Source organism: Triticum aestivum, chromosome 7B (assembly GCF_018294505.1).
Source record: "Triticum aestivum cultivar Chinese Spring chromosome 7B, IWGSC CS RefSeq v2.1, whole genome shotgun sequence".
NCBI classification, from domain to species: Eukaryota; Viridiplantae; Streptophyta; class Magnoliopsida; order Poales; family Poaceae; genus Triticum; species Triticum aestivum.
In genome coordinates, this window is record NC_057813.1 from 317,852,045 (window position 1) to 317,863,031 (window position 10,987).

Sequence of the window (10,987 nt, forward strand, 5' to 3'; positions counted from 1 at the left end):
CAAACCAACTTCATTTAAATCATAGCTAAGTGCATTAGCCCAAAACACATTCATATTGCCATGTCATAGCATGCGTCATATTGTGCATTGCATTGATCGTGTTTCTTCTGTGTTTGCCGGTGTTGTTCCCCCTTGGTAGACGTTGTACCGACGATGTGATCGTTGACACTGATGAAGACTCAATGCTATCTTCAGAAGTGCCAGGCAAGCAAAACCCCCCCTTGTTCATTCCGATAAAATCCCACTCTCTCGTTCCTACTCTCTTTTACTGCATTAGGACAACAACGATTCATCTGTTACTTGTTGCGGTAGCTGAACCCCTTTATCCTTTGCATGACCTGTCATTGCCACAGTAAATAGATGAAACCCACTAGCATGAGTAGGAGTTGTTTGAGCCCTGTTGTGCCTACTCATTCATGCTTGTTTGTCATGCCTGCTACTTCTTAGAGTTGAGTCAGGTCTGATTCATCGGGAATGAATCGGAGTTGTATAAACATGTCCTACTGTTGAGAGCTAAGTGTGTGAACACGATTTGGTAAAGGTAGCGGTGAGAGGCCACGTAGGAGTACATGGTGGGTTGTCTCATTGCAGCCGTCCTCAGGAACTGAGTTATGTGTTTGTGATCCATGACCAGCTACTACCACACATTGGAATGCTTAAGTGCCCCTCTCGACTTATTAATCAACTTGATCTCTGTCCAGGAGTTGCAACTAGTTTCTGGTGTTTGTAGGTAGTGTTAGTAGTCTACCAAGTGGCACCCGGTACAGGTGGGCTTGGGACAGACTAGGCACAGTGGCACGGTGTACCAAGTGGCACCCGGATGGTGGGCTTGGGAACCCTGCTCACATCGTTTGGGGCCGTGAGCGACACCCCGGCCGGATCTCCTTGCGGATGGAACCCGAATAGGCGATAAACCTGGACGAGAGACTTGTATGGTTAGTCAGGTCGTGGCCAACTCCCTCGCCCGGCTTCCGCTTGAAGGTTGCCGAGGTACATGACGTGTACAGGGCGATAAGTGGCGGGAGCGTGTGTGAAGAAGTACACCCCTGCAGGGTTATCATTATCTATTCGAATAGCCGGATTCCTCGGATATGGAAACTTGGACCCCTTGCATAGTTCATAGACAAGTGAAAGTGGATACTCTAAAATACGCAAGATAAGCGTGAGTGCTATGGATGGCGTTCTCGTAGGGAGACGGGAGCGGATCCATAGTGGTGTATTGATATGGTGAATATGTGGACTCGTGTGCGCCACCTCAAAAGAGTTACTTGCAGTCGTAGTTCAGGATAGCCACCGAGTCAAAGCTGGCTTGCTGCAGTTAAACTCCACCATCCCCTTTGTTGATAATGATGCATATGTAGTTAGTTCTGATGTAAGTCTTGCTGGGTACATTTGTACTCACGTTTGCCTATTTTATGTTTTTGCAGAGAGACTTCAGTCTCACTAGTAGTTCCGCTTGGACTTCGACGTTTAGCTTGTTACCTCAGCTACGATCTTGTGCCCTCGGCAGGATCTGGTAGATAGTCAGGCTTCTCAGCCATTTTCATTTCTAGATGTCTGTACTCAGACATGTTAAGCTTCCGCTTGTGCTTTGACTTGTAAGCTTTGATTGTTGGGTCATGAGACCCATGTTTGTAATATCTCGCTCCTCGGAGCCTATTGAATAAATACTTGAGTCGTAGAGTCATGTTGTGATGCCATGTTGTATTTGCACATATCGAGCATATTGTGTGTATGTTATTGAAATGCTTGGTATGTGTGGGATCTGGCTATCTAGTTGTTTATCCTTAGTAGCCTCTCTTACCGGGAAATGTCTCCTAGTGTTTCCACTGAGCCATGGTAGCTTGCTACTGCTCCGGAACACTTAGGCTGGCCGGCATGTGTCCTTCTTCGTTCCTGTGTCTGTCCCTTCGGGGAAATGTCACGCGATGAATACCGGAGTCCTGTTAGCCCGCTACAGCCCGGTTCACCGGAGTCCTGCTAGCCCAGTGCTACAGCCTGGATTCACTCGCTGATGACCGACACGTTCGATGCTGGGTCATGGATGCCTGTCCCTGTAAGTTAGTGCCACTTTGGGTTTACGACTAGCCATGTCAGCCCGGGCTCCTTATCATATGGATGCTAGCGACACTGTCATATACGTGTGCCAAAAGGCGCAAACGGCCCCGGGCAAAGGTAAGGCGACACCCGTGGGAATACCGTGCGTGAGGCCGCAAAGTGATATGAGGTGTTACATGCTAGATCGATGTGGCATTGAGTCGGGGTCCTGACAGCGTTGGTATCAGAGCTTGACTGCCTGTAGGATTACCAAGCCAAACTGGTCGAAGTTGAGTCTAGAAATTCTTTAGTTATATAAGGGAATTGATTGTGGGATGGAACGTAAGGCTCTTTTTACTCCTTATACCTTATGCCTTCTGATCCGAGTCATCTTATCCTTCCTACGGGGTTAAGAACTAGGCCTTCTCTTCTTTCTATCAGGATCACGTGTTACTAATCCGTAGACTTATAAGATTGTTGGATTTAAGCCTCGTTCAGCTCCTACTATCTTCTGTATGTTCATAGTTGATCTCCAAACCTTATTATTGTGCTTTTGAGTGGTTATGCCACCATTTTGTTGGATGTCTCAAATCATTTTGAGCATTTACAGCCGTTATGCTGTCCGAGTCATCCCAGGTTTCTAAATAGTCGGATGCATTTGCAAATCCCTTCCTCCTGTTTCCGATGTGCCTTTGGTCAGATTAATCACGCAAATCAGTGAGTTGAGGTACTTTATTGCCTTGACATATATGTTGGAGCTAGTATTATGACCCTAGGTGTCTTAGGGGATCATCTAGTAATTTAGCCATGATTTGTGTTCCCAGTGTGATGATTCTGGCCATCATTCTCGAAAGCATCCCGTGATGCTACTTAGTAGTAGGTATTCTATTCCTGGGTTCTTGAACCCGAGATTCACTCTACTTACTTCATGTTGATAGTAATTGCTAGCGCCTTTAGGATATTAGTAACCTTTGCGATAGTCCTCGAGGTCCGTGGTATATCGTTCTTCCAAATACTATGAACCGCTTATGGCAGATGTTTATTGGATCAAAAGATCACAATTAGAGTACTCTTGAGGAGATCTCCATTCATAAATCGTGACTCTGCCAGTTCTACCTCTCTGCATGGGTTATCTGGAAGAAATTTGTTGAACTTGGTTCAACATACTAACCTATGCATCCACAACTCAGAAAATTGTATGTTCCTTTGAGTTGTCCATCTTTAGTTGTTTTCTGGCCCTTGTATATCAATTGATATTCAGGAGTAGTTATGCATCCGTGTTCATCGTTGCCACTACTCTTGTGGTCTGTCAAGCCGTTCTATCGCGGAATGACTAGGAGAAACAAACTCCAGTACCCCTTCCATATCCAGGATTGGGTCAAAGAAGTTGTGCTCCGCAGAACAAATTGCTAACCCAGCTTTTGTTCTGCTCTACCTTGGAGTATTACCATCTTTTATATCGGGATTATTGTAGGAATTGCACACCATCCTATGAATTCTTGATTCAGTGATACTTCTTATCATCATTATTCATTCCTCGGTTTTGTGTTATTGCAACCGGAGTGTCGACAAATGAATCATGGCGTGTGAGATCAATACTGCTAGCAACTCTGCTGCTTGGTAGTTAAATGGACGATAACCTCATTCTTAGTGTGTTGATTATTGAATCGTCACCCTAAGACTGATTGTGCTACCTAGTCCCTATTTCTGGTGCACTCCTCGACCAATGAGTTAGGAATTATTTCAAGTCCTCACTCATTCGATCATGTCGTCCTGCCCTCAAAAGCAAGATTGTTCTCGAGCTTAGTAACATAACGGTGGTTCATGATATTCCGAATTTCTTCTCGGAAGTATCACCAGGTTGTCGCCTGACCGCTATGTTGAGTTCGTGATCAAGTTGGTTTATTTCTGTAAACCACCCCTTCTCCAAGAGTCTGTGTTGGATACCCCTGAGCTAGACGGTTAAGCTGAACAGCAACTTGGAGAGTTGGAAGATAAAAGCTTGTCTAACTTAGTTCATTTTCCAAAAGGGATATCTTGTGTTTGTGTGAGTTGAAGAAAGATGATATCTTCAGCGATTGGTCCCTGTGGTCAGTTATTGGACCTATTGCCTAATAAAAACTTTGATTTGAGTATGGGTTATCGTCAAATCAAATCAGAACCAACGATGTTCGTAATGTTGTCTTACTCGTGGATTTTCCTCGAGCATACACCATTACATCTTTTGGTCTGACCAATGCTATCACCTTGTTCACCAAGTCGTGGAATTCCATCTTCATGGAAATCTCGATGATTTGTTGTTGAGCCCATCAACATCATTTTATCTTCTCCAAGATCTTGTTGGACAATAAGTTAGTGTTGGAAACTTTTGAAAGCATTTTCTTCATGCTAGCTCATGAAGTATTTGTTTGATGAAAGGAGTGACTTCCTCTTATACACGTGCATTTGGTGAAAGTTGCCGCCGTGAATTTGAGAAAGTTAGTTTTGCTTCCTCTGGAATCATCCCAAGTCAGTCATACACATGTGCGAAGTATTCTGTGGTTTGGAGATTTGCAACCTTCATCCTATATGTATCCCTAGCACACCAAGCCACTGATTGATTTGTTCAAGGAAAAGGAGTTGCTGTGCAAATACTAGTTCGTGCACAAGATTCCTATATCCTCAATGATGGTTCCCTACCAGAACTCGGTAGTGTTTTATTGTAAGACTACCATGTGATCATGTTTGTCTGAGACAGCGTGTTCACACATGTGTAGCAGAACCAGCTCATGTTTTGGAGCTTGCTATCGTAGTTCATTTCCCGAGAATCTCGCAACGTCATTTCGTCGATTTGTGTTGCAAACTTTCATTTTTCTTCCTAGACTCGATGGGTCTGGAATATCCTGACACCAACCAGATCTGAATCTCAGGCAGATATAATGGTTGAAAATTTCCCAAGAACTATAATATTGGTCTCGTTGTAACCCGGTAACATGGATGTCAGGGCCAACACACCTAGCCGGAAGGCCTATTATTGTAGTATCTTGGTTGAAGAAGTTAACCACCTCCCCATAAGGATTTTGCAAGATTTACTTCCGTAGCTATTTCTTATGGATTTTTGTGTTTCCGAAGTCCGACCTTTACTTGATGTTCCAGATATTAAACCATAATTATCTATGGATTACGCTAGCACATCAAGGAGAACATTAGAGGCGGAGTGCTAAATGTCTCTCGGTCGATCATCCAGATTTTATTTCCTTGGCCCCGCCAAGGGTGAAATCTGAGAAAGTGTTATCTTCTTTTGCATCTGCATCGTCCATCGCTATTCATCATGGTAGTATGCTGTGTTGTCAGCACCCTTGACACGAATGTGGATAAAACCTTGATGATTGTGGAAATGCTCAAGTTCTTGAGAGCATGCACAAGCGCTACGTATTATCATCGGCACTAACTGGGATTCCTCTCGGTTTCCTCGGCAATGCTATGACCTTTTCAAACAGTGAATCCACTCTCTATTGTTGGGTTTTTCCCTAGTTACCAGAATCATTCCCAGCATTTGCATTTTGTTCCCAGCTTGCACCGCCAATGTGCCATTCTACCATGGGTCTCTTCCATTTCCGGTGATAAGCAAACTCATCCATTACGTTGTCTTCAACAAGGTAATCCACATCATCCAAGTCCAAGTATGCCATTCTACTGACCCCCGCCAATCGATTGTTGTGATTTGCCTTAGGCTGATATAGAGAGTCTCAATGATCTCTATATCAAAGGTAATTCTTTTTGCCACTTAAGGTAATAATCTACGAATCACCCTCCTCCAGGATGTTTCGTCGTGGTATCATGGCAACTCAACTCCTCGCTACGTTGACAATCGTTTACCACCTTCTTAGGTGTGGAATTGTTGTCTACCTAGTGAACCTCCGTCATCTGCTTCACTCCATTCCTATGGATGTGTGCTTCGTCTCTCAGCTCGAGAGATGTTGCTATGTCTCATTCCGTGGGTTAATCCTGAGTTGTTCGACCTTCGAGAAGAACAATTCTTTTAGGGTTTTTCCTTTCCTCTCGTTGTCATGTTAGTTGGAGTTCTCAGAGCAAGACTTCGAGACAATGATGGTGATCGAATCAACGTTCATTTGAAGTGCAACCTGGATCGTGAAGATTGTGTTAGTCGTGTCCCCCCCCTTCATCTTACCTTACGCTTGAATCTCGGGACGAGATTTTTGTTTAGTGGGGGTGAGTTGTCACATCCCTAGCTTCTGGTGCTGTCTAGTGTTTGCATCTTGCTTGCATCATGTTTAAATTTTTGAAACTTGAACTGAGGAAATTTGGAAGCCTCATAAACTTAAATAAAAGAAGGGCAAAAACCCTAAAATCTCATTCATTGTTCCAAAATGCTCTTCTTAGATGTTTAACCTTTTTGGCAAGGGTTTTGATCCAAACCAAAAATAATGAACATTTTAAAAGGATTTATTTTTGGGACTTTGAATTTAAATCATTAGCTATTTGAATTTGAATTATATTCATATAATTAGAATATAATTTCAAATACCCCTGAAATATTTTATGAGCTTTTGGAAAAGTCCATTTAGCAAAATAAAAATATTCAGAGGAGTTTTTGGCATTGTTTGAATTATTTTAAATTCAAAACAGTGGCAAAACAAATTTAAAAAAAATAAAACAAACAGAATATAAAACAGAGCACTCACCTGTAACTTACCTGGTATTCTAGCCCACCTGGCGGCCCATCTGAGCTGGCCGGCCCAGCCCACCTCCTCCTCTCTGTCGTCTTCCTCCCCCTCGCCCCGAAGCTGCTCGGTGGCGAGCGTCGACGCGCCCCGGCCACCTCCTGCTTGCCGCTTCGCCCTGGCCTCTTCGGGAGACGCCACGCAGCCCCCTCGCTCCTCTCTCTCACTCTCTCCCGACCCCCTTCTCCCTTCTCTGCTCTCCCCCTCTCGCGCCCGAGCGCGCTCATCGCCGTCGCTCGCAATCACCGCAGCCACATCCACTTCCTCGCTCCCTCTCTGCGTACCCGAGCTCAGCCCAGACCCCAAGCCCCTCTACGTCGACCCACCGAAGCCCGGATGCCCCAAGATGATGCCGCAGCGCTTCTTCCCCGACCACGACCGCCGGATGCCGCCGTCCGATTCATCCTCTCCGCCGTCTCCCCGAGCACGCCGACCTGCTCTTCGAACTCATTATGAGCTCCTACGCCTCCCCTCTCTCTTCCCCGCCTCGATTGCGCCCTGTAGCCTCGATCCCAGCGGAGCCGGAGCTTGCTTGCCGCCGTCCATGTCTCTGTCGCGGCTAGAACCCACATGTGTCGCGTCCGAGCACGCTGTCGTCCTCAGCGTGCTCCCAGGAACCCAAAGCACCTAACCACTCGTCCTCCCGTGCACCGCAGCGCCGGTCCCGCGAACCCCCGAGCTCCGGCCGCCGCCTAAGTGGTCGCCGCTGTCGACCCCGGCCTCCCCGTGCCCAACTGCGTGCGCCCCTAGATGCGCGGGAGCACGGGCTCCCTCTTGGTGCCCTCGGCGCGACCAGCCGCGGGCTGTAGCACCGTCCCGAGCAACTCCGGCGAGGTCTCGCCGTCGCCGTGGTCGCCGGCGTCACTAGACGACGTGGCCGCGTGATTAGCGCTAATCACGGCCAGCTAACCCTCCCCAGAGCCACTGATGTATGGGCCCCACGCCCTTATTTAATCTTTATTATTTTCTGTTAAGTTTTAACCTAACCACCGTGGGCCCACACGTCAGCTTTGACCGTGTTGAGGTGTCTGTTGACCCGGCCCCACCTGTCATTGGCACTATCCAGCCCCAGTCACTGACCAGTGGACCCCACTGGTCAGGTTTGACCTGGACCCGCCTAGTTGACCTGCTGACATCAGCATGACCTAGTGCTGACGCAATAAATCATTTTCTGGATTTATTTTAATTCAGGAAATTCCAGAAAATTGTATAAACTTCTAAAATTCATAGAAATTCAACCGTAACTCCAAATTAAATAAATTATATATGAAAAATTATCAGAAAAATTCAAGGAATCCATCTGTACCATTTTCATGCATGTTTGAACAATGTTTGTCCTCTGTTTAGGACAATTCAATTAAAGGGCATTTAAATAATCATATATGGAGTTGGAGTTTGAATCATGTATTCAAACCAACTTCATTTAAATCATAGCTAAGTGCATTAGCCCAAAACACATTCATATTGCCATGTCATAGCATGCATCATATTGTGCATTGCATTGATCGTGTTTCTTCTGTGTTTGCCGGTGTTGTTCCCCCTTGGTAGACGTTGTACCGACGATGTGATCGTTGACACTGATGAAGACTCAATGCTATCTTCAGAAGTGCCAGGCAAGCAAACCCCCCCCCCCCCTTGTTCATTCCGATAAAATCCCACTCTCTCGCTCCTGCTCTCTTTTACTGCATTAGGACAACAACGATTCATCTGTTACTTGTTGCGGTAGCTGAACCCCTTTATCCTTTGCATGACCTGTCATTGCCACAGTAAATAGATGAAACCCACTAGCATGAGTAGGAGTTGTTTGAGCCCTGTTGTGCCTACTCATTCATGCTTGTTTGTCATGCCTGCTACTGCTTAGAGTTGAGTCAGGTCTGATTCATCGGGAATGAATCGGAGTTGTATAAACATGTCCTACTGTTGAGAGCTAAGTGTGTGAACACGATTTGGTAAAGGTAGCGGTGAGAGGCCATGTAGGAGTACATGGTGGGTTGTCTCATTGCAGCCGTCCTCAGGAACTGAGTTCTGTGTTTGTGATCCATGACCAGCTACTACCACACATTGGAATGCTTAAGTGCCCCTCTCGACTTATTAATCAACTTGATCTCTGTCCAGGAGTTGCAACTAGTTTCTGGTGTTTGTAGGTAGTGTTAGTAGTCTACCAAGTGGCACCCGGTACAGGTGGGCTTGGGACAGACTAGGCACAGTGGCACAGTGTACCAAGTGGCACCCGGATGGTGGGCTTGGGAACCCTGCTCACATCGTTTGGGGCCGTGAGCGACACCCCGGCCGGATCTCCTTGCGGATGGAACCCGAATAGGCGATAAACCTGGACGAGAGACTTGTATGGTTAGTCAGGTCATGGCCGACTCCCTCGCCCAGCTTCCGCTTGAAGGTTGCCGAGGTACATGACATGTACAGGGCGATAAGTGGCGGGAGCGTGTGTGAAGAAGTACACCCCTGCAGGGTTATCATTATCTATTCGAATAGCCGGATTCCTCGGATATGGAAACTTGGACCCCTTGCATAGTTCATAGACAAGTGAAAGTGGATACTCTAAAATATGCAAGATAAGCGTGAGTGCTATGGATGGCGTTCTCGTAGGGATACGGGAGCGGATCCATAGTGGTGTATTGATATGGTGAATATGTGGACTCGTGTGCGCCACCTCAAAAGAGTTACTTGCAGTCGTAGTTCAGGATAGCCACCGAGTCAAAGCTGGCTTGTTGCAGTTAAACTCCACCATCCCCTTTGTTGATAATGATGCATATGTAGTTAGTTCTGATGTAAGTCTTGCTGGGTACATTTGTACTCACGTTTGCCTATTTTATGTTTTTGCAGAGAGACTTCAGTCTCACTAGTAGTTCCGCTTGGACTTCGACGTTTAGCTTGTTACCTCAGCTACGATCTTGTGCCCTCGGCAGGATCTGGTAGATAGTCAGGCTTCTCAGCCATTTTCATTTCTAGATGTCTGTACTCAGACATGTTAAGCTTCCGCTTGTGATTTGACTTGTAAGCTTTGATTGTTGGGTCATGAGACCCATGTTTGTAATATCTTGCTCCTCGGAGCCTATTGAATAAATACTTGAGTCGTAGAGTCATGTTGTGATGCCATGTTGTATTTGCACATATCGAGCATATTGTGTGTATGTTATTGAAATGCTTGGTATGTGTGGGATCTGGCTATCTAGTTGTTTATCCTTAGTAGCCTCTCTTACCGGGAAATGTCTCCTAGTGTTTCCACTGAGCCATGGTAGCTTGCTACTGCTCCAGAACACTTAGGCTGGCCGGCATGTGTCCTTCTTCGTTCCTGTGTCTGTCCCTTCGGGGAAATGTCACGCGATGAATACCGGAGTCCTGTTAGCCCGCTACAGCCCGGTTCACCAGAGTCCTGCTAGCCCAGTGCTACAGCCTGGATTCACTCGCTGATGACCGACACGTTCGATGCTGGGTCATGGATGCATGTCCCTGTAAGTTAGTGCCACTTTGGGTTTACGACTAGCCATGTCAGCCCGGGCTCCTTATCATATGGATGCTAGCGACACTGTCATATACGTGTGCCAAAAGGCGCAAACGGCCCCGGGCAAAGGTAAGGCGACACCCGTGGGAATACCGTGCGTGAGGCCGCAAAGTGATATGAGGTGTTACATGCTAGATCGATGTGGCATTGAGTCGGGGTCCTGACAGGACATGCGGAGCGTCGTGGAGCCATGCGCCACGGTGGGATGCAGCCAAAGCCAGATCATCGATTGGGTTGAGCTTCAGCAGTCAAACTGTGGAGCTGCCTAAGCGTCATAACTAGCGTTCCACCGCCCCTGGGACATTGATGACCGACATAATCAGGGAGTGGCCTGGTTGGGCCGATCTGAGGGAGACAACTGACACTGCCACCGGAGGGCAGCAGCGAACTGGCTGCTTGGAGCAAATGGGTTAGGTGTCCTGTCGTGTTACTGGGAGTGCGAGCAACAGGAGCCAGTTGAAAACCACAGTGAGCGTGCAGGCTCGGTCGCGATCGTGCGTGGATGAGGGAGACTAAGCAGCTGAGGCTTCCAATCACTCAAAGGTGGGGAAAGAACTCTCTTACGACCCTACGTGGCGCCATCAAATAGGAATTGGGTCCGAGTTTCCTTGACGTAGGTTCGATATCTCGGGAGAAGGCGAAAGCATCTGTAACTTTCAGAGCTCCAGCTCGTCGCCCTATAGCCTAGCTACGTCGATCACACGCC